The 13794-nt window shown below is 46.2% G+C and overlaps 1 protein-coding gene and 1 pseudogene across 4 annotated transcripts in view; both read right to left on the reverse strand.

The window, feature by feature from the left end:
• Positions 1–13794, reverse strand: part of RAB30 (RAB30, member RAS oncogene family) — an 88026-nt gene that overhangs the window by 45691 nt on the left and 28541 nt on the right. For 2 of the 3 annotated variants that reach the window (XM_080912156.1, XM_080912158.1), the window contains exon 1: positions 7437–7599. The exons of the other annotated variant lie outside the window; for it this stretch is intronic. The gene's annotated coding sequence lies outside the window, so the exon portion shown is untranslated. Of the gene's footprint in view, positions 1–7436; positions 7600–13794 lie in introns of those variants that run through there. 3 annotated transcript variants of the gene reach the window in all.
• LOC308417787 (protein arginine N-methyltransferase 1-like) lies at positions 3605–4622 on the reverse strand (annotated as a pseudogene). Its single transcript has one exon. The product of its transcript is annotated as a protein arginine N-methyltransferase 1-like (transcript).

Here is a 13794-nt window from a genome sequence, read left to right on the forward strand (position 1 = left end):
GCGCCTGATCAAACAGAATCTGGTCCTCTTCTCCACTCAGGATTTCCCACAGTGGGAAGGCAGCGTGCCTCTGCCTGGTAGCACCCAGAGAGAGAGGGTACGGAGCACACCTAAGGTGCAAGGGATAGGTCCTCTGACTCCTCCTCCTCTCTATCAGTACACTGTCAGGCAGAATCTCACTCTGCAAAGAAAAGGAAGCAGTCAAGGAAAACCCGAAGGCGCCGACATCAGAGGTCCTCACAAAAAACCCACAGTGAGCTACCTGCCGTTAGACCAGAGCTAATAGTAATCAGTAGCCTATGTTTGGACTTTCTTGATCACGTTTTTAAATAGCCTTATTGAAATAGAATTCACATACCACACAATTGATTTAAAAAAAAAAAAAAAACATACGATTCAACATTTTAAAAGTGTATTACAATCAATTCTAGAACACTCTCCTCTCCCCCAAGAAAGCCTAACCCCAGCTGCAGTCACTGCATTTTCCAGCCTCCCGTTCTGGGCAATTACTAATCTATTTGCAGTCTCCGTCAGTTTGTCTGCTCTAGTCATTTCTTAGAAATGATGTCATGTTCTAAGAGGTTTTTACTGAGAGGTTTCGTTCACTTACTATAATGTCAAGATCTTGATACTCCCATGTCCCTTGTCAGCCTCTCTCTCTCTCTCTCTCTCTCGCTCTCTCTCTCTCTCTCATTCTGGAGCAACACAGCCAAGGAGTCACCTTTCAGAGTGACTTCTTAGTGAAAGTACTTTGGGGGGGAAAAAGGCGATACTACATGGAGAACAAGGAAAGGTGCCTCTAATAGTCTCATTAAAACAAGTCAGTCAGGTGGTGGTGTAAGCTTTCCCCACACTCAGAAGCAGAGGCAGGAGGATGGCTGTGAGTTTGAGGTTACCCTAGTCTATATAGCTAGTTCCAAGGTAGCTAGAGCTACACAGAGAAATGTTATAACAACTTATAACATCAAAAACTTATAACAACAACAACAATAATCAAATGGCTGAAGAACTAAGGGACTAAGGGATGGCTTAGGAATTAAGAGTGCTTGCTGCTCTAACAGAGGACCTGAGTTTGGTTCCCGGTATGCAGAAAATGGCTCATAGCTGTCTCTAACTTTAATTCTGAGGAATCCAATGCCCTTTGCTGGCCTCTGGGGGCACCAGCGACACGCAGGTACACATACGTGCATGCAAAACACACACACACATGAAAAACCAAAACCTTGCAATCGTGAAATAAACAGGACAGTTAAGAGAAAATACTGTAAGAATAAAAAGTCCTTAGAAAGGGTCACTCATGAATTCCTTGGCAAATGATAACTTGAAGCTATCATCCTGAGTGAGGTAACCCAGTCACAAAAGAACATTCATGGTATGCACTCACTGACAAGCGGATTCTAGCCCAAAAGGGTCTGAATACCGAAGAAACAATTCACAGAACTTTTGAAGCTCAAAGAAAAGGAAGGCCAGAAGGTGAAGGCCTCAGTCCTTCTTAGAAGGGAGAACAAAATGCTCATGGGAGGAAATACAGGGACAAATAGAGGAGCAGGGATTGGAGAAAAGATCGTCCAGAGACTGCCTCACCTGGGGATCCACCCCATATGCAGCTACTAAACCCAAGCACTATTGCTGATGCCAAGAAGTGCTTAATGGCAGGAGCCTGATATGGATGCCTCCTCAGAGGCTCTGCCAGAGCCGTACTGATACAGAGGAGCATGCTTGCAGCTAACCATCAGACTGAACACGAGGACCCCAATGAAGGAGCTAAAAAAGAACTGAAGGAGCTGAAGGGTCTGCAATTCCATGGGAACGACAAATATATTAACTACCCAAACCCACCACAACTCCCAGAAACTAAAACACCAACCAATGAGTTCGCATGGAGAGATGCATTCTCTGACATCAATGAGAGGAGAGGCCTTTTGTCCAGCGAAGGCTCATTTTCACAGTGTAGGGGATGCCAAGGCGCTGAGGTGGGAGAGGGGGCACCTTCATGGAGGCAATGGGAGGGGGAGGGGGAATAGAATTGGGGGAAAGGGCTAACATCCGAAGTTTAAATACAGAGAATATCCAATAAAAAAGAAAGAAAGTGTCACAAACACCACAAAAAGTTTTTAAACTCAACAAAAGGTTTAGAAAATAGACATGATGAACTGCATAAAGCAAAAATCAAAAGAAAGATGTGGAAGATAGAGAGGGGCTATGAGCAGTCTGGTAGACTGGTCCAATGAGCCTGTATCTGAATAAAATAAGCTCCCAAAGGGAGAAGAGAAAAGAGAAATATCCTAACAACGTAATTCAACAAAATGTCAAAGAACTGAAGGACTCTGACTGTCATGTAGAAATGATTCCATTCACTAACAACTGTACAGATTTTATGAAATTTCAGAAAACCCCATAAGCTGTCACCCACAGGAGACTGAGAAACCAGAAGCTCTGACTTCTTTCTCCACAGCTGCAAGATGATGATGGAGCGACACCTTTAAAAGGCCAAAGAAAACGACTTCCGACACAGAATGCACTGTCTAGGTGTGATGGTTCATCCTCGCTGTATTTAGAATCACCATGGAAACACACTTCTGGGATGTCTATAATGGTGTTTCCAGAAAGGTTTAACAGAAGACAGAAGACCCACCCTGAATATGGGCAACAATATCTACTGAGCTGTGATTCCAGGCGGAATAAAAAGAAAGCTAGCAGAATGGCCGCATTGGTTTTTGCCGGCTTGCTGACCACTGACTGGTGTGCTCAGCTGCCTGGGCTCCTTCCACCAGGATTTCCCTGCAGTGAGAAATTGTTCCCTCTGATGGTAAGCCACAATAAATCCTTCCCTGCCTCACATTACCTTTGTTGGGTGTTTTATCACAGCAGCTGGAGAAGTAAGCAATGTGCTAGGCAAAAGATAAATCTAGTCTAAAAGCACTTTCGAGCACAAGAGACTACAGGAATTCATACTCCGCTCACTTTCTTAAACAATGCTCCCAGAGGAGGTCTCCTTCATCAAGTGATAGACAAGATATGGGTTTCCAGGGCAGGAGCCCCCAGTATGACAACCACACACAGCAGCCAGCCAAGCCGGTGGGAAAGCATTCATGGTATAGGCAGGTTAAGATGGTCACTACGAACCAGTCCACTGGCCGTGAATCCTTCCTTGCGTCACGGTTCTGTTTTATATGTATGATTACCGCATTTCAAATACAAAAGGAGACCCTTCTTATGCCCGTTACTCAACGACTGTCAAGAATGTGGCACACAAACAACCTATCACATTCGCCTTTGTTTAAGCATTCTTTAATTCCACTTCACGGCACTGTATCTCTGCATACCTCAAAGTCCATTTTTATGTCACCTCTCCTTCAAAATACCATTATCACTCCTAAAAGTATCAATAACTCATATTTATCACCTAACAACCCTTGATAAAACTTTCCCAAAAATCCTTTTTAAACGCCTCTTTTTTTTTCACGATCAGCTGAGGATTTATTGGCATAAACGCAACCATATAAAAACGTAAGTTATGAAAAACACAGTCACGATGTTCCCTCCCATCTCCCAAGCACAGTCCCGGAGCCCCCTTTTGCAGGAGGGCCAGCCTGGCACCTCCTCAGCACATCCGGTAGTCGGTGGAACAAGAGAGCTCACACAGCTGACCCTGGAAGTCCAGGTCGATGGTAAAGTCCAAGTCAGATTGTTTTTGGTGTTGGGCCTCATTCCAATGGTACCGAAGATCTCCTCTCCTCGCCCGTCTTCACTGCAGAACACCGTCTGCTTCCAGTGTGTATATGGGGACTCATGCCGGTCCTTTTGTGGCATCGGGTGAACTCAGTGTTGAAGCAGGCTACCTGTGCATGCACGCAGTCCTTCCTCTTCACTTGCAGGCAAAAGGGGCAGGGGAAGGTCAGGTCCTCCACCTTGACTGTGTAGATGTCCACCTCCTTTATGAGGCAGGCATTGGTGGCCAGCTGCTTTGGGTCCACCACGTCCACCAGGGGATCCTTGATGGCCACGTCTTTAATGCAGGACATATTAAAGCCACATACATTCTCCCACCCGTGGATCTTGTAGTCTTTATGCTGTCGGTCCTCAGTGGCTGTCACATACAGGGTGGCCCGGTCTGGGAAGATGAGGCCATCTGGTGCCAGCCACTTGTCACGAGTGAGCAGCACAGTGCTGAGCATGGACTTGTAGCACCAGCGGTAACCCATCCACTTGCTGATGATGATGATGTCCACCTTCTCCACGGGCAGCTCTACCTCCTCCACCGTGCCCTTGATGACGGTCACCACATGGTCTAACCTGTTGGCTCTGACGATCTTCACAGCATAATCGGAGATACCGGAACACTCAATCCCAATGACCTTTCGGGCCCCTGCCTTGGCAGCGAACATGCAGAGCCCACGTCCAGCACCACCTTGTCTTTGAAGAGATGCCAATCATGAAGCATGGAGTTGCGGTGTGTGAGGGTCTGAACCTCATCCTTTAGCCTTGTGGATGCCAAAGTGGGCGTAGGAGTCAAAGTAGTAGTCTTTGGATGTCATGTCCTCCTCAGCATTGGGCTTCTCACTTTCTGCTTGGCCACAGGAAACCTCCATGATGCAGTTCGAGGCCTCCACTGCTTCCATCTTCACCTGGCCTCTTAGACACCCCCCCCCTTTTCTCTTTAAATGCCTTCTTAAAAATACAATTATATGTTATGAGCTGAACTGTGTTCCAACTCCCCCTAATTCATATTGAAGCACCAACCTATTCCCAAGCCCTCAGAACTTAGCTACTATTGGGGTCAGAGCTTTTAAAGAAGTAAGGAAGTGGTAGAGACTCAGTCTGGTTGGTATCTTTACAGAAGAGGCAGCTGGGACTCAGAAACAGGGCCATTCCAGAAGGACACAGCAAAACACAAAAAACAAAACAACAAGAAACAGGCTTCGGAGGAAACTAATATCCGAGCATCTTCACACTGGTCAGAAGTGAGAGAAAGTGTTTGTTAAGCTGCACAAGTCTGTGGTATTTTGTTACGGCAGTCTCAGCAGAGGGACCCATGGTCTATCCCAAACCTAACAAGATTCACACACTTTTGTCAGCAGCATTTTTTCTCTTAGATGTGGTCCCACTCCACCACCAAGGGGTCTTCCTGCCTCAGCCTCCCAAGCGCCTGGAGCTACTGTGCACCACCAAGTCCAGCCCGGGTTATAATTAATGAATAAACCTTTTTATGTGGGATACAAGCAAACATTCACATACACAGAGGATTCTAGTTTCCTTTTCTTTTTTATCTATTTATTTATTTATTTTTATTGGATGTTCTCTGTATTTACATTTCAAATGGTATTCCCTTCTCCCCACAGATCCCACCCCTCCCCCACATTGACTCCAAGGTTCCCCCTCTCCCAACCACCCTCTCCCAACCACCCTCTCCCTTGCCATTCCCCTACACCTGGAGAACAAGCCTTCACTGGACCAAAGGCCTCTCTTCCCATTGATGCCAGAAAATGCTATCCTCTGCTGCATATGCACCTGGAGCCATGGGTCTCTCCATGTGTGCTCCTTGGTTGGTGTTTTAGTCCCTGGGAGCTGTGCTGGGTTTGGTTAGTTGATCATTTTGTTCTTCCCATGTTGTTGCAGACCCTTTCAGGTCCTTCAGTCCTTTCTCAAGCTCCTTCATTGGGATCCCCATGTTCAGTCCTTTCTCGCTCCTTCATTGGGGTTCAGGTTATAATTTTTAAGTCATTACTCTTTTTTTCTTAAATGTCACTAACTTGTTTTGTGTCCTACATTCTAAATTTATGTGTTTGCTTGCTCAACCTGTCCTCTTCCTCCTTGTCTTCGGTAAATCTAAGCCCTGATGCTTGACTGGTTTTAGGGGTCCACTGTGAGGTCAGGACAGTCGCCGGGTCCTACTGCATACTTTCCTTAACCTGACAAAGAATGCAAGAGTACACGTGGGGGTGGGGGAGCAGGCTACTTTCTGCTCTTGACTTGACAGATAGCTGCGCACCTCCTCCTTAGTGCCTGTTTGGGTTCAGGAGTCTGACTCTGAGCTCCTTCCTAAGAGCTGGAGGAAGGCCAGGGAAACAAAACACGACAGAGCAGTCCACTCTGTGACCACGCTCTAACCCTTGATACCCCAGCAGTGCACAACCCGATGTCCCTCACACTTTTTCTCCAGGTTTCCTACTTTCTCCTGGAACCTTCCATAAGCCCCAGGCGCTAAGACCCAGACTGACCAGGGTTTACACCCATTAAGTTTGTGCTTGCTTTTATTCAAACAAAACAAAAAACCAGCATATTTTAAGTAATGCAAACATGTCTGGCGAAACCACCAAGAAAAGGAAGGGAAAGATGACCACAAAGTCACTGTTTCCAAGGAGGAGGAGACAAATACACTTTCTATGGAATCAATGATTTCCACCTAATTAAATGAACGCTGGATACATCATTTTCATTTTCGAGCTTAAAAGCACTCCTTTTTGTGTTACCTTTCAGGTTAGTTTGGTTTTCTCATGAGCCATCCACCGAAGTTAAAGCACAGGGTTTACAGATAAAGCTGCAATGAGAAAGCCTAGAAACAGTTTACGAGAAAGCACATGAGCCCCTGAGCGATGCTCTTTTGGGGGTATCATTGGGGGATATTTATTCCTAACATCGATTAAGATGGCTCTCTTAAAAGCTACCCATCAAGAATGATTAAAGAAAAATCCTTTCCTTCCACTAAGTTACCTAGTGATGAACTATCTGACATCTTAAACTTCTCCCTGGAAACCCAGTAATACGGCTTCATATATTCTTTCCCGTAAGAAGACGTCCAGCTTGCCCCAGGGAATTCATTTGCCTCAAGATCATAAATGGCATAAATGTGGGAGGGAAGGCGAGCAAATGCTTCAGATGACAGAACTGGGGTACAGCTTGCACGCCGCAGTGACAGGTCAACTCTTGCCCAGTTTATAATAACGTCTACCAGTGGCTGAGAATATAGGATTTGCCGAGAGCTTTACATAATTTGTCACCTTTAATCCTCAGAGGCACATACGGTTCAGGCTGGGACCGTAGCTGCTACAAGGTCACAGAGCAAGTTAACAGCAGAATCGAAGGTCACCCAACTTCCCAGGTGTGGGGTTCACTCCCAAGTAAGATGCCCTCAGCACCCAGAAACTAACATTTTAAAAAGCCTGGCACCCTCAGAGAACTGGCCCAACCCCTGACCCAGACCCCTCTGGGCACACAAAGGTATTGACACCTTCAAATATCAGATCAAGCTGATGCCATTATTAACGGGGACCCCAGTTTGCCCTCAAGAGCTAGTAGCTTCAAGCCACCCATCCCCAGCTTGGCTGTGTCTGCTGTCTTGTATGTATTGGGACTCAGCAAACTCAAGCTTTACAGTTTAAGGGTTCCCTCCACAGACCCCTGAGCAAAAACCCCTCTTCCAGGCTGTCTCCCACCTTTATTCTCTCCTCCTCGGGGCCACTGGTACTTGCTGGGGTTGAAGCTGAGAGAGCAGCACACACAGCTACAGTACGGTCACATCCGATGGAGCGATCTCCGAAGACAGCCCAAGAATTTTAATGAAAACCAGAAAACCCCTGGCTGCAAGGGAAGACTGCAATCCAAGCCCAAATGCCCCTCCCTCTGCAGCTAAGAATCCCTGAGCCAGCTTCCTCCCAGAGTGCAGAGGAAAAAAGAAATCCATTCTGCGTTCAGCACTGCCTTTCACAGCAGCTGCTTTCTGGGATTATTTAGGTTAGAGCAAGGCACATGCTGACAGCAACAGGACCCGGGACCCTGCAGAGCACAGGGTGTAGCTGCAGCAGATCTGTGCCAACGGATTATGAAACAGTCGTTTTTTTCTTCTCTTTAAAGGCTCCTCTTTCCTTCTGCCAAAGCGGCCTGCCTGCCCACAGCTGCATACAAAGCTAGTGGAGAATCTTAACAAGCTTAAAGGGAAGGGACCAGATTTCACAAACTAGAGAAGCAGAGGGGAAGGAAGTGTGCATCTGAAGCACTTGCCACCGCGGGCAGTGATGCTGATCTCAAACTTGCCCCCATCTCTATTTGGATGAGAACTGTGAACTTCATGTGATGGGAAAAAACCACCAACTTGGAGAGGTTGGGTAACTTCTTTAGGGTACCAAGACCAAAGTTTAGTACAACAAGGTACATCACAAATACAAATAAAGGGCGTGGGATGCAGCCTGCTTAGTAGACTGCTTACCTAAGATACCTGAAACTTTGGGTTGGATCCTTAACGCCACACAACCCAGGCATGGTGACAAGTGCCTGCAATCCTAGCACTTGGGGAAAGGCAAGAAAGTAGTGGTTCAAGGTGAATTTGAGGCCAGCCTATAACATGAGTCCCAGGAGACAGACTGCAAACTAAAGCCTGGATGTTGGCTCACACCTGTAGTCTCAACATTGGAAAGCCGAGAAGGAAGACCATGGTAAACCTGGTCCATACCAGACAGCGCCCCAGAGTGAGCCCCCTCCTCAAAACAAATCAAACGCACAGTGCCTGTGAGGCCAGTGGTTTAATCCTCAACACTGGGGTGGGAAAAATCACACTAAACACCCTCGACTGCCTCCCCTAATAAAAAGAAGAGGGAGAAGAGAATGCTCACTAGCTGCACACTGGCTGTGTGCTGGGCACTAAGCTAAGCTTTTTGATGACATCTATCATCAGAACATTTAGATAGGCTAGGAGTCACTTTTATCCCCATCTTACTGAGAATAAACTATGGCTTTGATAAACTGGCAACAGGATTTTAACCCCAGCTATCTAATTCCCACCTTAATGCCTCCTGCAGCCTGCAGAAGGAAACAGCTTAGGCCATCACGCCAGCCGGCAGGCCTCCCCGAGCTCCTTCCCAGCATTTTCTAAGCTTACCTTCAGTCCCCGCTGGTGCCCTGCAGCAGAATCACAGAACCACTGGCCCTGGGAATTCTGATCAGTAAGCCTCTTCCTTCTCAAGATGTGCGCTCTGCTGACTCTGTGTGTGTGGAAGAAGGGGCTGCTACCGCTAGCCAGAGACCCCCATGTGTGAGAGATGGGCAGCTGCTTCCTGCACACTATCTCATCAATCCTCACAACCTTCCAGCAGCCTCCACCCAACCACACACAGGCTCATTTTGTATTCTTAACAGGAGACCATGTGCCTCTACCTAGAGCAACCGTGATTTCCCAAAGGAAGGGACTGTCTAGACAGAGCATCCCAATCCATCTTGACAAGACAGGAGCTACGTGTTGCCAGCTTTGCTCACATAGCTCTCGGGGACTATGCTCTGTGCCCCAATGAAAGCTCTGTGCTTGACACTCCTACGTGGTCATGCTGAGCCCCACCCAGTCCAACAGCTCATACACTGAGTTAGAACCGTCTTCCAAGCCAGATGAGTGTCTCTTGAGAAGGGCGTATCACAGGAATATGACAGCCTCATCTGTGGGTCATACACACATAGGCACAACACTCAGTTTCATGAAGCAGGCTGCAACTTGAATGAACTCTTCCATGCACAAACAGCAAGGCTTCGTGGTGGCTCTGAGGCATTCTAAGCACACATATGCCAGGCAGCTGTGTCTTAACCTGAAGAATATTCTACGAGGCAGACAGGATTGCGATTGGGCAGAGACAGCAACGAAGCTCAGAGAGGTGACATAATCTCTAAAGTCACACGGGAAGGGTTAAAGCTCATGTTCAAATCTGATTTATTGGTGTTTGGCTGGTTTTAGTCTGTTTATTTGATTGGTTTCTGCTGTTTGTCTTCGGTTTGGGGGTTTTGTTTTGGCTTTGGTTTTCTGATTGTGTCCTTCCCCCACTTTGGCTGGGGGTGTTTTGTTTGCAATGGAGTATTGTGAGTCTATGTCAGCCAAGAACTTGTTACGTAGCTGATAGCAGCCTTGAACTCATAATTCTCCTGTCTCTACCTCCCAAGAAGTGGGATTATAGGAATGCCCCACCACACTCAGCCCCTGTTATATAATTCAAACTGGCCTTGAACTCAGGGCCTTCTTGCCTCCATTTCCTACATGCTGGGGTTACAGACACACACTGCCATGCCTAGCTTCAGATGTGTTTTCAACAGGACTTGAACACCCGCTCATTCTGGCTAAGAGATGAGAGAGCAGGTGAGTCTCCAGCTGGGACCTGAAAGATGAGGCATCAGCCACTTAGGAAGTTGGAGGGGTGTGTGTGTGTGTGTGGAAGAAACAGGAAGTGCAAGGGTTAACAGCAGGAAGAGGCTGGGGAACTCCAGGGAACAATAAGAGCCTGAAGCAAACCGGGAAGGTGGAAGGTTCAGAGGAGGCAGGGCCTTGGGAACCATGACAAGCAGTTTGGTTGTATCCCAAGGGCAATGGAAAACAAATTTAAAGGGGGAAAAGAGTTTTAAAGAGATGATATTGAGGCAAGAAGAAGAGAATTCAGTAAAGCACTTGCTTCGCAGTAACAAGCACCTGAGTCAGATCCCTAAAATCCAGGATGGGGGCAGGGGAACCCTGATGAACATGCCATAATAAAGTCATTACTGAGTATGCTGACCTTAAAAATAAAGAAAATATTAGGGCTGGTGAGATGGCTCAGCAGGTTAAGGCACTTGTCACTATCCCCAGAGAACACTGACTTGACCCCATCTACAATGGGGCATGCATAAACACATACGTATATAAACACACACGAAATAGATATAATGAAAAAAATTGAAGATTTATTTTAAAGGAATATTTAAAACGTCTGGTGCTGTGTGAAGGAAAGACTACATGGAAGACACAAAACAGGAGAGGCAGGATGAGGGCTGGGGCCACAGAGAGCAGGAGAGACGCATTTTATATTTGCAGATATGTGGGCTGAGAAGACGTGCTGGTGGATGGTATGAGAACAAGATGGATACAGGGTCTCCAGCTTGAATGGTGGCAACTTTCTGTCACTGGACAAATGCAGCTGAGCTGCTGGGCATGTGCTGCACACCTGCAATTCTAGCACTCAGGAGGCAGAGGCAGGCAGATCTCTGTGACTTCTAGGCTAGGCTGGTCTACACAGAGTTCCAGGACAGCCCGAGGGTTCATAGTCAGACCCTATATCAATAAACAAACAAATAACCAGACCAGAGGTATGGAGATGGCCCAGTGGGTGACTTATTTGCCACACAAGTATGAAAGCCTTAGTTCAGATTCTAAGAACCTATGTCAAGCCAAAGACAGTATCATCCGCCTGTAATCCTGTGTCAGGATACCATAGTGTTCCTGTGCTGGGATGGAAGGTGGAGAAGCTCATCTAGCTTGGCATAAAGCAGTGAACCAAAGACCCTGTCTCAAAAAGGTGAAAGGGAAGGATCAGCACCTAAGGTTGTTCTCTAACTCACACACACACACACACACACACACACACACACACACACACACAGTAGCAAATGCACATGTGTATACATGACCATGCACACATACACACATCCCAATACATACCATATATACATACGCCTATATACCACACACATACACAAAGTCAAACAGGCTTTTAAAAAGTATACAGCTATCTCCATGGTGACAGAGTCTTCACTTCCAAAAGCAGGACACACCAGACAGGAACAGACCACAATCCTTTCCAAGCAGCTCTAGCCCCTTCCTTTGTTACTGAAAACAACTACTGCTACTGAGGAGCAAAAGGAACAGTTCCAGTTATAGTAAGAGGATGGATAGATGACTAGACCGACAGACAGACAGACAGACAGACAGCATTGTTATTTTATGTGTATAAGTGTTTTGCCTGCATGTATTTATGTGCACCTCAGGCATGCCTAGTGCCCAAGGTCAGGCAAGGGCACTGGGTCAGATCTCCTGAGACTGGAGCTATAAACAGTTACGAGCTGCTATGTGGTGCTGAGAATTGAACGTGGGTCCTATGCAAGAGCAACAAACACCCTCAACTGCTAAACCAACTCTCTAGACCCAATCAAAACAGTTATACAGAAGAGTAGTTAATAATTAGGAATGTTTAAAGGTAGGTGTTGATGGGAAACAATCAAAGGGAAATTTTCTTACTCATATGGTCAAAAAATCATGTATGGTTGGATGAGATGTGAGAACATAGGCAGGTCATCAAGATATTCTGTATTTAAAAAGAAATGTTCACACATCTGTCTGTTTTTGAGGGATTTATCAAAATGCCTACAAATGATAAGAGCGTTCCACACTCCATCTCTGCCCTTGAAGTCCCTGAAGAGTCTTGCCAATAGAATATAAATCTGTCCTGCCTCCAACAGCTTAATAAAGCTTCCTTTATTTAATGTGGATTGTCCTTAAGTGATATGAAATAATTATTAACAAACCCAGGGGCCTAAGTTCGAAGGATACCGAGCTGTGAACTCAAATTCAAGGTCATATAGAGAACCTCCACTTAACTAGGAAAAGTCTGTGTCATCCTTCACATAAAAACAGTAATCTGGATAGGTGACTATTTTTAGAACAGTATCTGTAAATCTATTTTAAGTCTTTGGGTTAGATGGAGATTAACACATAGACCTGCAACTGGCCAAGGCAGAGAGAGAGAGAGAGAGGGAGGGAGGGAGGGAGGGAGGGAGGGAGGGAGAGAGAGGGAGAGAGACGGAGAGAGACGGAGAGAGACAGAGAGAGAGACAGAGAGAGACAGAGAGAGCCCAGAACGTTCATCCTCAATGGGCATATACTGCACCCACTTCTCCTAAGGCTGTGCCAACTTGACATAAACAAGAGTCATCAAAGAAGAAGGATCCTCAGTTGAGGAAATGCCTCCATGAGATCCAGCTGTAGGGCATTTTCTTATTTAGTCATGCACAGGGGAGGGCCCAGCCCATTATGGGATCCTGCTTTCTTTGAGTTCCTGCTCTGACTTCCTCCATGATAAAGAGCAATATGGAAGTGTAAGCGGAATAAACCCTTCCCTCCTAACTTACTCTTTGGTCACGTGTTTCATTGCAGCAATAGAAACCCTGACTAAGATAAAGTGGGTGTCTGTAAGCAATTACTCACAAGGTAACTGCAAATATGAAGTAGTTGCAACAGCATGCAGAGAACATGTACAAACCTAAGCCAGATCAAATCCTAGCATGGAGAGAGGAGCTGGGCACAAAGGAGCTACTGGAAACTTTTAGCTTCAGGCAGAGGGAGTGTGGTGGTTTAAACAGAAATGGTCCTCACAGGCTCCTGCATTAGGGAGTGGCACTACTTGGCAGGAATTAGGAGTGTGACCTCGTTGGAGGAAGTAGGTCACTGGAGGTGAGCTTGGGAGGGGGGTCCCCAAAAGTTCAAGGAAAGCCCAAGATCTCTCCCTTCCTGCTACCTGCTACACAGATCCAGATGTAGAACTAACTCAGCTTCTGCCTGCATTGTGTCTGCCTGTGTCACCCTGCTTCCTGCCTTGGTGACAATGGACTAAACCTTCGAATGTAAGCAAGCCCCAATTAAATGCCTTCTTTTATAAAAGTTGCCGTGGTCATGCTGTCTCTTCTCAACAACAGAACACTAAGAAAAAGAGTCCATTTTCTCTAAGAGTGTAGCCGCTGGTACGCCAACCATATGCCAACAGGAGGCTACAAATTCAAGAATTCTTGGGCCTCACAAATCAGTCTTGTTAAATTTTGTTAAGATACAGAGTTGGGTGGGCGAGGAAGAGAGGATAGATAAGAACACAACACATTGTAAGGAATTCTTAAAGAACTAATAAAAATGTTTTAACTATATATTCCCATTGCTATATTTTAGTACATGAAAATATGTATTACCACTGTCAGGTGAGTAAAGTATCTTAGGGTTTTATTGCGGTGAAAAGACACCATGAC

This window comes from Micromys minutus (assembly GCF_963924665.1).
Source record: "Micromys minutus genome assembly, chromosome: 2".
NCBI lineage: Eukaryota > Metazoa > Chordata > Mammalia > Rodentia > Muridae > Micromys > Micromys minutus.